At 36.2% G+C, this 16433-nt stretch overlaps 2 protein-coding genes across 3 annotated transcripts in view; both read right to left on the reverse strand.

Moving 5' to 3' along the window:
- LOC134663252 (band 4.1-like protein 4) overlaps nt 1-3653 on the reverse strand; it is a 74209-nt gene extending 70556 nt beyond the window's left edge. The window contains exon 1 of one of the 2 annotated variants that reach the window (XM_063519655.1): nt 3055-3653. The gene's annotated coding sequence lies outside the window, so the exon portion shown is untranslated. The remainder of the gene's footprint in view (nt 1-3054) is intronic. The other variant, XM_063519656.1, reaches the window with a different exon arrangement.
- The window catches only part of LOC134663259 (potential E3 ubiquitin-protein ligase ariadne-2), a 295209-nt gene that overhangs the window by 120975 nt on the left and 157801 nt on the right, over nt 1-16433 (reverse strand). The window lies entirely within an intron of this gene.

Consider the following 16433-nt stretch of genomic DNA (forward strand, 5'->3'; position numbering starts at 1 on the left):
TTTTTTTATTATGAGTATTACTATAGCTCCATTTTAAATTGGAATACATTATTTTTGTAGCGGTAGCCTTAAAATCCCATCTCACCCCCCTTTCATCCCTTCTCTCCCCATTCATAACCCAACTCTCCCCGCGAACCCTACTCACCCCATTTTACGGTACCGAGCATTTTACCTACCAAGTACATAAATATATATACACCCTCCTATGCACAACAGGAGTGGGTAGTGCTAACGCGGATCGTGATTTTTCAAATCCCTATCGAGGACAAGAGGGCACTTGACCCCTTCGCCAAGACTTCGCCGGCCGTATCCCGACTGCCGACTTTCAAATGAAAACATGTGCTAGCTGTGACTCATTCTCACACTCTTTATATCCACATTAATTCCCACGCAACTCTATTAAGTAAATTAAAAGTATTTTAACATTACACGAAATATTATCGTCATAGCTGCCAAAGATTAATCCTTTTAAACACTCTTTTAAACCTTTCATTTCAGGCAAGTCAATACAACTTGCAACGTGTTTAGGTATTTAAGTACCTATTTACTGTTTTATAAAAGATAAATTTATTAATGAAAATCATAATAACTATTAATAAAATAAAAACTTATAAATAATTTGGCCTAGGTCGTAGTCGCTCGGTAGGGTAGTAGAAGGCTGGCCGCATTGCCCCGCTGGATGGCAATGCTGATCCGCTGGGCAAAATATTGGCCAGCCCCTCTGGTCACCAGAAGCCTCTATATGGCGCTTTGATAGCTCCTTATAGAGGCTACGCGCGCTAGGTCCCCACGGCCCCAGGGTTTCTTGGTGCTTGGAATATGGGACGGCGCCAGGGTATCTACACAGGTAGCGTCCCAGACAACATTTTATAAAATAAAATAGTTTGTTTTAAAATTCTGTTGTTTTATCTCTCGGAGATAAGTCAAATCTTCAGCTGTATGTGCTGTTGCTCAAACATCTAAAATATTAGACGACATCGCGAATCAATCAGCCTCCGGAAATCGTGATAGCGAATAATTAGTTATGGTAAAAGACATTACAATCTAAAGAAGCTGGCTAATAAATGAAATGGAGCTCGTTATCACTGACAGCGCCAGATCGAAAAAAAGAAAGATGGCAGCCCCCGGAGACCGTCTTCACCCGCGTACGAACTTATTATTTATAGACAGTTACGGGAAAATGTCAATGGAACACTGTGATATCATCTTATTCTGGCAGATCTCCGTTAGTTATGATCATGATTCGATAAGGAACGAACGACACGAAAAATGTTATAGGTTTAAAAGCCAAGAAGTTTCTCAGATCTATATTAATATTCGTTCTGAATGCAACTGCATGCATATATGAGGAGCTTTTATTTCTGACTATCCATTTAGCCCATCCTACGCCAAATTAAAAGTTCGGTTCAAAATTGTATGACCCTTTACATATTTTATGATATGATTTTGTACCTGAGTTCAGATGAGGAAGACCAACACTGGGACAAGAGTAACACTCGTAGGGGATCCTCATACTTTATTGCCCCGAGTAAAATAAACTGGCTTACCCCACATGGCCTTATTTAGGTACATTTTTGTCGTGAATGAAGTGGGTGTACCTAACCTAAATAAATACTCTTATTTTTACTAAGTTCAAATATACATTATTATTTTCTTTCTTAGTTACAACAAGGAAAAACAAAACAACCAATAACTGGAATTATGTACAAATTAAAACTATTAAACTTAAATAGTAATTATTTACAATTTTGGTGATGGTGCTTGACAAATTTAAGCCACTGAAGCCGGAAATGATTTACGCTTGAATGAAAGCCTGGCTTCATTAGCTAAGCCGGGTTCTTATTGCAGAACTGGTTGAAATTGCTGCTTCATTACCCACATAGTGCAAAAGAAAGCGTTACCATATCGGTTTTTCCCCATCTTGATATAAGAAAGCGCTTCTCGAGAAACATCGACTTACCTACCTACTTGTTTAATGGATCAGTCTCGTAAAAAATGTGTTTATTTATGTGCATCGATTACTAATCATAATGGCTTAAATATGTAACATTTATCTTAGGTATAAAATAAAAGACGGGTACCTTTTTATGCTGAGAACACTGGCTACAACTGATCCTCTAATATTATACACAAATAATTGCTATTAATAAATTAATTTACCTATCATATAGAACAATCTCACACAAATAAACCTAAAATAACAATTGTAACTCTGCAATATATCTAAATAAATATATAAAAGAGTATGTCTTGACTGACATATAAGCCCAACAACATACTAAAAGTTGGTAGCGGTTTCCGGATCTGAACTATATTCCCATAAGGCAGTGCACTAATACATCAACGCTGATCCGAAACTACAAAAATAAAACTTGAAATTTGCACACAAGTGTCATCTATATTGTGTACCTACAAGGAATAAGAAGCGATTTTGAGAAATTCAACTTCGACTTCCGTAATCAGCATGTAGAGCTACGAATAATGTAGAATTGCTATCTTATATATTTTTTAGCAATTTTTTGTTCTTTTTCAGAATATGCGGAATATAGCGGCCTTCTTTTTCAGAATATGCCAGCTGCAAAACTAATACCTAGACATCCTAAAAATGTCAATAAACAGTTAGGTTTTTAGTTCTCAAACATTATCGCTCTTTATGCAACCAGATTAGAGATGATTTAGGCGAGAATAATTCCTTATTTCAATCTAATTTGCATTTAAATGGTCGTGACAAAATGGTATAAGATGTTATGTTGTGACTAGATCCGTAATAACAATAGTACCTATCACATTATTACGGCCCGGTAAGAACGTTGCGACCGCGACCGCGAGCGGCCGGGTGGTTGGGTATGCACGGCGACGTTCGAGGCTCGCGGCGCCGGCCATTCAACTCGACCATGGCCTCACGCTAGTGCTTTATGTTCAACAACACAGTTCCATCACTATCATATACTTCATGGGAATTCCCTATTCATCACGCTCCGGTTCATACACAAATTATGCTCCATCTTGACTACCCACAAAAAAACGTGGGAACAAACTTTTCAATTTACTTACGGTGACTAAATGTGTTGAGAACTCGACTCGATTACACCAGCAAAGTCCATGCTGGAACTATGTCAATGAAAATCTTCAAAGTTATGTTAATAATCTCACTTTAATCGTACTTGTTAACATGACTAATCGCGCCGTTTAGTTTTCCCCAAACACTTCACGACACTGAAAGTTCACATTTCAATTTCAAATTTAACTTTAGGAAACTCTCCCGCTGGTTGTCATCGAACCGGGAGCACAACAAGTGTTATAAACAAAAGGGAAGGTTTCGCGAACGCGAGTTACTTGCGTGAGGGCGGCGGGCCACCTGTCACCGCGGGGAACACGTATCTACTGCCACCGGCGGCCCGGTGTCGGTCCCGCGTTCTCAACTCCACCAGCTCACTACGCAACACTAACATCTTGTGTATAACATTACAAAACCCTCAAGCATCGTACGTTACTCGCTCAGCGTGTAACATTACTGATGGTATTATCATAGATGCCGCAATGTACAGCGTTACTAAAAGTTGCCCGTGATAAACCGAAGTCGGGTGGTAAAGCTCTCAAAAACACGCAGAGCTCGGCGCCAGGCAAACTTAAACTAAACTTACCACAGCGGCGCCATCTATGAAAACAATGTATACAGTGCCATCTACAGAATTCATGTGGTACCACGTACTACAGTTAGTGGCTTATTTAACTGTACTTTAAGTTGTGATTAAACGTAACTTACAAATGTCTATCCGGTGGCGAATGCACTAGTCCCAAAACGCACTATTAGTCAATACACTCTAATTTCGAAAGCCCCTCTTCTCATAAGAAACTAGGCCCAAAATACCATATTTCCAAAAAGGCTCATTCTCGATTTACACGAGAACCATTGAGAACTAGTCCCAAAATACACCTTTCCCAAAATACCCCAAATTGTGTTCACCTGTGCGTGGCGTAATACTTTATTCTCATAATGCGTAGGTCTCAAAACACTCTAGTTCCAAAATACCCTATTTTTTTGGAATGTCTCTTTGTGACTGCTTTCAGCCGTAATCATTTTACCCGTTTGATGCCTAAAATTTTTTTTTTCAAAAATAGGATTTATCGAACGAGCGAGCGAAGCGAAATGAAGTTCTTACATTCAACTTGGAACACACGGCTGGCTAGGGGCACGTCCCGGCATTTCGATGTTTTTAAGCTGAACTATCAAAAGATAGTTTGATACACAATAACTTAAGTAAATTTCTTCTAATTTAAATTAAATTGGGTAAACGTGTAGTTGAGGGCATTCTATTTTAGTCATTAAATTATGAGCAGGCTCGATCAAGGGGTTATTGAGCTAGAAGAGCTTAGAAGGCTAAAAAGCTATTTGTGAGGGGTCTTGCTATTCTGGTCATCTTTTTTGCAAGAAAGTATGGTCGAGTTTGGTATCAAATGAAAGTGCTCGGCTTACACATTTATAATATAGTTTTTAAATTTACAATTTTAAAATAATGATGTAACATTTTGGCGAACCGCGAGTTCTCAGTTCGGGGCGAACTACTAGTTTAATTATTATTTTGAGCTATACAGGGTGTAATCGTTAAGTGTAAGAAACTACCCTCATTTATGGCATTATTGGCAATAATGCCATAAATGAGGGTAGTTTCTCGCCCACCTAATTATGATAGTTCCATACACTGCTTTATCAACACAGGCATTAAAACACTCGTGTGTATATTGCCCTTCACTTTCACTATATGCACTTTCGATATCAATTTGAAATTTTCTGATATCTGCTATATTTACGGAACTATCGCCGAGCAACACTTAACGATTACACCCTGTATAGCTCAAAATAATAATTAAATACGTAAATCCTATTTTTGAAAAAAATATTTTAGGCATCAAACGGGTAATGATTACGGCTGAAAGCAGTCACAAAGAGACATTCCAAAAAAATAGGGTATTTTGGAACTAGAGTGTTTTGAGACCTACGCATTATGAGAATAAAGTATTACGCCACGCACAGGTGAACACAATTTGGGGTATTTTGGGAAAGGTGTATTTTGGGACTAGTTCTCAATGGTTCTCGTGTAAATCGAGAATGAGCCTTTTTGGAAATATGGTATTTTGGGCCTAGTTTCTTATGAGAAGAGGGGCTTTCGAAATTAGAGTGTATTGACTAATAGTGCGTTTTGGGACTAGTGCATTCGCCACCGGATAGACAAATGTCCATTGCTAAACTTTAGCGTTTCATGGACACCCGGTAGATGGCTTTAGGTATATGATGAAACCAAAATACCTGAATCTTTGTAAAGCTGAAGGTGAAAATTTTATTCACTGTTAATTACTTTTCTGTTATACAATAAGTTCTTGTAGTACTAACTAAACGGCCAAGCGACATATTTAGATTAAGATGTAGAGTTAGTGTATTTAGGGCTTCTAGAGTTAGGGCGTGTATTAGAGTTAGAAGCTTGGCTCTACATGAGGATCTGATAACTTTTTGACAATGCAACCCATATGGTCTCGTTTTGGCAATATTTTACATGAAAATGTTTTTAGTAGAATCAAACATAATGCAAATTTTGTATTAAATGTGTCATGATTGGTGCCGATATTAATGTCTCTCTGAATACCTATCTAATTCATCCTATTTAGCTCTACAACGTCTCGGCTATAGAAATCCATACAGTTAAGTATATTTCTAAAAGTAATCACGCTTCCCCTATCCTCGTACGCACCCTGCGGCGACCCCATTTAATCTTAATACGAGGTCTTATACCTGGTTCCTAGTAAATTATGTAAAATTAATCCCCTTAAATATCAATTACTCCTTTACTTTGCCCTTCACACCTCACACCACCCTCACACTTAACCATTAAATGCAATGCACAATATAAACATATAAAAAATATACAAATTAATCATATTATGTTCGAATCGCTAATATACATATCAGTTATGTCTTAACGAAATAAAAAAGAAAACAAAAAACGAAACAACAAGATGTAAAAAAATCGGCCATGAGCTGTCGGGCCATTCTCAGTGTAAGCTGCCCGTTCGTCACAAATGACACAAATTATCAGTTTTAAAAGGAAGTTTTTGTAGGTACTATGCATATGGACACTTTGTTTTATAAGGTGTAGGTGTAGTAGTAGTGATTTTTCGAAATATTATCTACATCGATCGGAATCGGAGCAAATTAAGTACATATACATATATTTCGCTAACTTTATATGTATAGGTACGGAACTACATCAAAATACGGAAAGGATAATTCTAGATATGTTTTTAATGTAATATAAATTAACTGTTACCTAAGCGTAACTGTATAGAATTAATAAACTTTAGTAGGTACCTACTCAAAAAGTACTGGACGGATTTTTATGAGGTTTTATTTATTTTTATTTTATTTTTTTATTCACCTCTGAGTATTTAGAGTGATTCTTGAGGAAGGTTTAATAGTAGGTATAATTTGTTAAGGTTTTATGTGAATAGGTTGAACTACCCGTGCGAATCCGGGGCGGGTCGCTAGTTACCTACATATAACACAAATAGTAGGTATATAACATTGTCTGTAAAACTAATTTAATTTAATTCTATACAGTTCTAAAGCTTTCATACAACTTCTCCCGCAATATTCACTTAATCATTTTATGCATATTAGTACAATCCGGCTTCATAGCAGGACGCAGCTTAAGCTCCCTGTGATTGTAGTTAAATTAGTTCTGAAACCTATCAAAGTTTATCAACAAGCTCTGCAAATCTATGATCTTCTATGATCTGATCTCTAACTTAAAGTACTTAAACTGGTAACTAAAGCGCTTCAACATATTTTATAAACAGTAATTGACGCTTCATAAAGTGATACCTACCCTTTATCTACGTGACAGCGTAATAAGGACATTGCCCATCTCTTTCAATCGCGCGGTGTTAAAAAGCGACGCTTAATTTTTGATCAACAAATTTATCTTTATCACCATCAAAGATCTTCATATATACTTAGACCGGCTGTAGGTAGCTCTCAAGATCGTAGGTCCATCTTATTGGGGTCCTTTTCATGAGTTTTCCGGTACATAGTCGCCACTTAAGGACCTTCCTGCCTTATCATATTTCGCCCCCTTTAACAGATCTGATAAAAAAAATACACGATAAATAAGCTTCGTCGCGTCGGAAGTAAAGTCTTAAAAATTCTCATAAGAAAAAAATAGGGTACAAAAGATGATGACCCCCGGTCATGTTTGCCATATAATATCTAAGTGTGCCGCTGTGCCCTCAGTGCCATGTAAAGGATTAACTAAATAAGAATTCTTGTGAGCATGAACACCATGCATTTCATGACTCATTGGTTGTGTCAGTACGACGTGACAAAATTTAAACCATCACCATGGCTATAGGTGACTCATGTTTCATCGCTTGTTGTGCCTTGACGTCCTGGAACTATAAGGTAAATAAATACTATCCTATATAGATGATATACGAACGATTCAACGGTGACACATTTAATTGATTTGTTATTGTGTGATTCACAATAAAATTAACTGTCGTTAATACTCGTATACAGTTCTAGACTTTAAATGAATAAGTAAGGATAGACTGGCATTAATGAATTAGGTTGTAAAAGAGCCATCTGCACTTTTTTGGAAGCTTTTAATTTAATTAAGCACACGTACCCCTCAACGAGCGACCAAAATGCGGCTATGATTCCGTTTACAAAATTCACATCATCATCATCATAATAAAATGTTTTTTACTTGCAACATTTATGTTTTATCCCTTAAAGCTCACGCTTTTCTGGTTTTTATTATTTCTGGGTTTGACGTTATATATTTTTGGCACCTATGTATTATTACTGGATACCTGCTACAAAAATGACCTGCATGTATTGAAAATACACCGTGTTTTTTTTTATTTCCGTTAATTTCAAGGGTGTATTCCTGAGCTTAAATCAAGTAACTTTCTCAAAGACACCGATATTCTAATTAACTCCATTTCGGAGATAATCAATAATTTATTTTTTTCCTTTATGGCCTCTACAAGCGTGTACGTACACTTTCCTTAGGGCCGGTTTCCATATTGATTAGTGTTTAGAATGAGTTCATACATTTGCTACTAAACTTAAGTACAATCTCGGTCGATCGATGTTCGAAATGACATTGATATGTCACAGATTTCAAATGTTTGGTTGAGTTAAATGTAAAGCCCGTGTTACAACAACGCTATATGCTACATTTAATTAGTTTTTAAACTTTTTTTTTTGTAAAAAAAGCAAAAAAAAAATTATTTTTTTTGAAAATTAACTATGCCGTTTAATTCTCTTAAACGTACTTAACCATACCCCGAAGTTAACGGAATTCAATAAAAACACGGTGTATAAAATTTATAAAAGCTAATTTAAATGGGAATGTCGTTGAACTTTAATTTAATTGTAGTTGTGAGACTTGTGACACATAGCTTCTCGCGTTGATAATATCATCGTCGTCAACTGCAATCAGGCGTCTCCATTCCGAGCATTATTAAGACCACTTGAATGCATTTAGGTAGTCTGGAAAAGGGCTTTGTTAGCATGATGTCAGTGTCATTAGATGTCTTAAATTAGCATTGTTGTGAATACTAATTGACTGCAATCTCGTTGAAGTTAGAGGAATATGATCATCTGACCAATATTAAACGTTATCGTAACGGTTATACTTATTTATATCGCATGATTTATTTAATAACTCGACACTGCTGTCATTTCATCCTAACTGCTTTTATAGTATCATTTACCAGAAACACTGGATTTGACGACTTGATGTTTTTATTCATTTTTTGAACATTAAATAGTAAATTAAATAACATTTCTATTTTTATGCTTATGCCATTTTATGTGATATGGATGGAGGTAGATATATATGGTCAATTCGTTAGTTCGCAAAATGTTGACGTTAATTTTCGAATTAATTTATTAATCCAGATTAGGTAAGGGAGCCTTAATACATTACATGGCCTATCATTGACGCAAGATCTATCCAAAGGCAAGTGTCGAAAGTATGTAATGTTGGAACAATAAGTCCTTTCTGGTCCAGAAACCGCGTCCGGCCTAGATGCGCGACGTCCAAACGTGGGTGAAAGCTGCCCATTGTCTTACCTGTAACATACTACTAAATGCTGCAATCCAGTGATGCAACTTCACATCTTTGTATGACAATTTTGATGTTTCATAAAACTCAGTCACGCTTATGGCAATTGTCCCTAGTTGATTGCAAATGAGTGGCTTTTTTCTAAGCTAGAGCCAAAGTCAAAGGCATCAAAATTACATGGTAACATTCGTTAAGATTTTCTTCTTTTCCTTGATCTATAAACCGTATAATTTAGTATTTATATGTCGAACAGTAAATAAATCAACTGAATCATATAAAACTCGATGACCATATAAAATCTTAACACATATTTTTAAAATGAAGATTAAGCAGCAGAATAATAAGCGTATAATTATCTATTTATAGTATTTATACAGAAAATAAAAGAATAGCTAAGAACAACGAGTAAAACATACTCTTACCTATTGCTAGGGAATATTCCGATGACTCACAAATATAATTATTCTAACTTGTGTAATAATATAAACTCATGAAATGAAATTTGGTTGCATACCGTTGTTCACGACTGTTGGACTATAGCAAGGTGGTGTAATTCACGTTTAATTGTCATTTGTATAACGGTGCTCTGGCACTTGCTGACAGATTGTGATGGCAATTGAACTGGAACCCGCGGCTGGCTCCCATGCTGAAACAGTACACCGCCGCCGAGGCCACCGTGGCTCCCACGCTTAGCTTCTATTATGATTAAAATACCCAATTAAAAATAATACAAGTTGGATCTTGATAGAGGTTGATAAGTTTTATTGTTTGCTAAATTATAATATTCTAAACACAATGAACACATACTTCTACACTTAATTACCAAACATTAATGTCTTTGTTTTGTCTTATATGTCAGATAAACGGCCTGTCTTTGTCGAAAGTAGGGCCTACTTTACTTCACTATGTGAGAAGAACAATAAGTGAGTATTAAGTAGGTATTCGTACGCACTAGTCACGCTTCGATATAAACAAATGAGTAGCGCATGGTCATGAAGAAAAACAAAACGAATCTTCTCGGTAACTTTCGAACATCGATACTTTTGTACTCAGCACAATGTGCTTTGTAGGCACATGTACAGATGTTCTCGTGTCATCTATTGAGCGTGTTCTGTTTCACACGGGACCGTTAAGCGTGACGCTGAACTCGCCTCCGGTAATGGAAAACTCTTGTTTCACCTGTGTCTAAGATACGAATGTACTGAACCGTTGAAAGGCATTTGCAATTGTGAAGCAAGTAGGAAAGGAAAACGTATGCAAACATGAAGATCCGACCCCAGTATGTTCTATTTGGTTTCGTGGTAAAACGTCAAACACTAATTAATATAAAATTGAGGTATGTAACAAAATGTTATATGCTTGACCTGACGAGTTCATGTATAGAGCGAGCTGCAAGAGTGCATATCCACTATGAATGAATTCTATTCATAAAATGGGTAGGTACTCTAGGTACCTATGCACTTTTACAGCTGTATGTGTGCATACTTTAATATTCACAATTAAGTAGGTACCTAAACAGATATAGTTTATATAAAAATTAAGAAGACATGGACAAAGAAATATCTATTGCACGCGGTATTTACCTTTTTGCGTGTATTCTTAAGGAAGATATAAATAGAAACAATTCCCATTATTCCTTACACCTGACCGCCGGACTCCCTATACTTACCGACTAAACTACCTGTGGAATGTTGCCAAAGGTCATACGACAACGACATCCTTGAATAAAGGCACACCTCTTCAGTACAAATGCTATACAACCTTTACATCTACAGCTACACAGACACGTCGCTTTGTGCGCCAGACCACACACTGCAACAACAGCGGGTCTGAACTGAACCAAATAAAAATACCCTTTCGTAACGGAATAAGACTGGTATTATTTTATGGGATAGAATGCAATGCGTTTCTAACGTTCTTTAGTTCTAGTAAGTATTGAATCAAATTAAATTAAAGCTAGCTGACAAAATAAATATAAAATACCTATGTATAGAAATACCCAAAACTATTGCTACGTGCTACGAGTATATAAGTTAGGTATTTTTTATTATGTTTATTTACGTCCAAATATGTCATATAAAAACTGTTTTTATATGACATATTTGAAATATAAAACGCAACTGGTGCTGGTTACAAGGACAAGAAAATTATTAATTTACTTTTATTATTAATTAAGTGTAGGTTAATTAAAGTTTATGGAAATAAGATAACCAATACATTTAAAATTTTGTTTATGACTACTAAAACGAATAAGTAATAAGTATATTAAATTGCATTTTATGCCATTTTTTATTAGGATTAATAATATTACATGATTTTCAGACTAATTTATATACTTCTGGATATATTTAATTTATTGTAATAAATGATTGCCGCTTTCATCCTGTGAAAGAAGTTTCTCCATCGCCGTACTCGACGTTTCATTAGGAATTAAACTGTTTACTACTACTAGTACTATAACTACTCAATCACAAGTCACAACACAACTTAAGTGCCTGTCAGAGTAATTTACAGTTTGATTGCAATTTCCTCACGACCAGTGAAGAATTCTGCTACACTTACCCTGTAAAAGATAAAAAAACATTAATGTTGATACTTTACATCAGATTTGTTCAATGGTGCCAAAACATTACATTATCACCTAAGTAATAATTCAACATTGGTTCATATCTTGCTTGCAAGATTTAACCCACACGTACTAATACTAACATGGCAACTTAAAACTTAATGTTAACCGTTAACCGTTTAAGTGATCGTCGATTTAAGGATAAATATATAATATAATACGCGACGGTATCTTTATGTACATATTGCGCGGTACTTTATCTATTTAATCAGTAAAGGTATTTCAAGTCCGCTTCATCGCAATCATAATACGAAACCGGCATGTCATTTCACAGGAGTGGCAAAGGCGCTGGAGTACGTGGAACGCCGAGCTGCGGGAGATGTTTGTTTGACGTATCTTTTGTTGAAGTTGCGAGACTGTGGGCGTTGGTTTCGAGTGCTTCAAATACGCTGACCAATCTTGCTTGTCTTTTTTATGGACGAGGTATTTTTTTATGTTGCTGCTAAGCCATTTTGTTTGTATATAATATGTTGATACTTTGTTGAATTATTGAGTCTATGAGTAGGTACCTAATTAAATAAATTATTTACGTATTTTATTAAGTTAACGTAAGCAAAGGTGTCACAATTTCTATTATGATTTTAAATTTCCTCCTTTCCGTTAAAAGTACCTAAGTGAAATAAGCAGCCGTATTCGAACAATAAGAGACGTCAAAGATTAGATAGGTATCCAAACGATATAGATTGGATATGTCAGTGTCAAACAAGTGTCAAAAGTGACGATTCATCAAACAAAAACGTTACTTTTGACACTTGTTTGACACTGACATATCTTGGTGATGTCTAATAGATATCTAGTTCAAAATCCGAATCGGGCCCAAGTAATACTAGTTCTAGAAACTTTTTTACCTGAACCACTTTCCTAGTTAAGAATTAGACCCCTCTTTGTAGTTATTAACTGACTGGGTCAAAACTTTCCGGAAAACGGACATCTTTCTTGTGGACAATAATTATAATGTATTAGATTAACGATTTGGGTACATTTCACTAATACTTTCATCATACAGTGTTTAAGAAGTTAAAGTTAAAGTAGGTTTGATCACGCAATTTCACTTCTTATTGTTTGCTGGACCATTATAGTGGTCCACCTTATGTAGGTAGGTACCTACCTATCAAAATTAAAAGTTAGAAGTTTATACCTTTACATACATAAGTAATTATCTAATTAACTATACAATATAGGTATACTACCTATATTGTATAGCCATGGGGGTTAGTGGCTGGTGAGAGGCGAAGGGGTTAAAATAAATTTGTTTACTTTCGGGCCATGTGTACAAGAACAGGTTTATGTTCTATTTTTGACGGAATAAATAATTTGTTATAGTTTAACGTCCGTTACGTGACCACGCACACGCGTCGCTCCAGCCACGATTACGGTTCCGATTACAACCAGTTGCGCACGCGCCCGGAACCAAAACACGGCGCGGGGATGGATTACCATAGTTTACCGACTTTTACCCGACCAGCATAAAAACAATCCTGATCTGCGTTATCGGAGATTTTACTGCACACCTGATATGTTAAACATTCGCTTATCCCCAATGATTGCCGTACGTACTACGTATAGGTATTATGAAGGCTTGGTTCCCGTGATGGATTGTACTTGTATCATAACTTGAACCAAAGGAGAGCCCTTATGTAAGTAGGATTTGGTGTTTTTAGGGGAACCCGAAAAGGGAAAACGGAACCCTTTATCTCCAAAACTACTGGGTCTAAAATAAAAATAAAAAACACAAAATAGTTCTTTACCTATAATAGATGACAGGAAAACCTATTAGAAATGTGCAGTCAAGCGTGAGTCGAACATGTACGGAAACCTTGGACCGCGAGTCGGACTCGCACCAAAACGAATGCACATAATAGACACATAGGCACATAGTAGTTACTAAATTAAGCTACATAATAAGATCCTTGGCGACAGAGATGTATAGAAAATAAATATTATGCGACGGTGTATAGGTATAAGATCGAGTTCATTCGAGTCCCCGATGATGATAAGACGTCCTCGGTAAGCAATGGGAATAACAACACAGAAACAAAGCTCCTTATTGTAAACGCCCTAAATCTTGAACCTCAAAGACGAAGCGGCCCAACTTCATTTTTTTTGACAGGCCATTATAAGCCTAATTTTTAGGCATTTATGCCCCGGAAAGACTTAAACATATTTCTAAACATGGGCCATTTCTACTTTTAAGCAAAAGAACATCAAAATACGTAGCGAGAATTAATTCAAAACAATGCAGTATAGAAAACCTTTGCTACCAAAATATAAATTTATAAGGGCCTCAACGGCTCCAGCCTCATTGTGTTGTTAAGAATCAATGGTCTCGACTTTACTTAAGTCAAATCAAAGTACAAGTCTTAATTTACTTATAGATGATCTGCAATGTGACTTATTGATAAGTCAGTGCAATAGCAGACGCGAACACCGAACACTCTGTATATGAGTTATTAAGAAGGTACTACATAGGTGCCTTAATAATTATTTTACTAATAGTATAATAAAACATTTCATCCCACAATGCACATTACCCATCCGCATAAATGTCTTCGAAAAATAACCATTGTTAAGTACACCATACGGAAGTACATAGTTCATAACATAAATCACTACGATCCATCGATGATACCCAAAACATTGGGGTGTTGGCTGTTGGCTTAAAAATCAACCCATCTGTAAAACATGGGGTAGAGATTCCCCTAAAAATGTTTTCAAACTCATTATACCGAAATCAGGTTTAACGGAGCGTCAAACATTTTAAATAATCTAATGCGAAATATTCGATAATATTACGCATTTCGGGCCGCGTCAGTTTTAAAATATATTTCGTAAGTAGGTACATACCCGTCAATAGGATAGCACCTATAAAAAAGTTGATCTTCATGCAAACCTTGCAAGTTCATTATCAACCGTTTTTTACCGTTACAAAAACGCAATGTGCTAATGTTTTTATTGATATAAGAGTCTGACCTCTGCATAGGATTAAAGAGTCTGGTTCTTTCGCAACAGCTGCCACTTATCGATGAAAACGACCCACGGACTAAACGTGGACCACGGTGCATGGAACGCCATTACGTAAATAAAACATAACTTATGAAATTTTAATCACATATGACATTATTCTTTTAAGGGCTGGATCGAGTTATACATGAGTTACATGACACGCATTGTGGAAGTCGTGCGCGTGCTTAAGACGGCCAAGCATAGCCTGTTTCTCCTTAATGTTACTAAAACTAGTTTGGCAGTGGAACGCTAGTGTCGTGTGTGCTAGGGCAGCTAGGACGTGGTCGTGCTGGCAGGAAGCACGCGCCGCTAGGCGACCCTCGGACGTTTGTATCCCTTGCCTTTACAAACAAGGTGCGTGCGTGGATTTATGTCTGACGTGGAATTAAAAAAACCCGCAGAAGTGCGACCCGAATACAAATGCCACGGGTTTTGTGTTAGTCTTTGAACTTATAAGAAAACATGTTCAGTAAAATTTTCCTACCTAGGTACTTAATTAGGATTAGCATATTTTATAGGTACCTAACTGTAGGTGTAGTGTATCGAATAAATAGATCTTACTTCACGTTGCTTAATTTCTTCTAAAGTTATGTTTGTTTGATGAATAACAAAGTCGTTATTTAAAATATCAGCATTCTTCCTACGTCACGCTAGCTGAGATAAAACGAATAGCAGCGACATCTCACAAAAGCAATGAAAACGGGTCACGTTGTATAGTTAGAGTTACATACACTTTTGACATTGTCTTTCAACGATATTTGGCAAGTACATATTACTTAAATACGGAGTATTCATTAATTATCCACATTTTATGTTCCTTGTGCCCATGAGTTCATCATTAGTAAGCGCAGCCTTGCAGACGTTCTGGCGCGAGAGCATGTGGGCTTCGTCCTACACAACATTAAGATACTCACTAAGTTATACTGAATGACAGTAACCTAAAAAGATACTTTAGCATAATTATCACCAAGTATAACTATTTAAGTATAGTAATTCTTTGACTAATAATACAAGAGATCCCTTTTTAAATGTCAGTTAAATGTATACCTTAAGGTATGCTTAAAACATACATATGGAACGTCGAATATGTTTTCGTAACCTTTCGTATAATTCCTAGAATAACTCAGCATGATCAACATATATTTTTGATTTCATCATACGGTCAGCCACGAGTAATCAGTCAATGTTCGTTATCATTGTTTGTATTCCTCTTAAAGTAGGTTAACTTCAAACCTTCTTGGGGTAACAGCTTTGTTCTCAAATCGAAGTATCCTATTAATAGCATAGGTTCATAATGCCTGGACAGTACTCACAGTGCGAGTAAAAGAGTTTGGTAAGATCAAAATAACTTCTAACCACCCATACAAACAGTCTTGATCACAACAAAAGGAATTCTAAACATTAACAACCACTAGAATACAAAGAGTAGCCAGAATTTATTGCGACTTTTGTTAGCGGCTGTTAAAAATCATTCATTCTTCACGCTTCAATGGCTTTGGGAAGGGCCGGGAGGCGAAGACGTTGCGCAGGTACACAAACTGTTGACGCTTTGAATATTTTTTTTGTCTTCAACTTGTCTACATGTTCAAGTGGAGAGTGAATAAATGTTTTGTTGTTTTATATGATGCGTTCTTTTTCTACAGTAATACAAATAAAAAGGTGTTGTGTGTTGTGTG

Source organism: Cydia amplana, chromosome 4, assembly GCF_948474715.1.
Source record: "Cydia amplana chromosome 4, ilCydAmpl1.1, whole genome shotgun sequence".
Lineage (NCBI taxonomy): Eukaryota > Metazoa > Arthropoda > Insecta > Lepidoptera > Tortricidae > Cydia > Cydia amplana.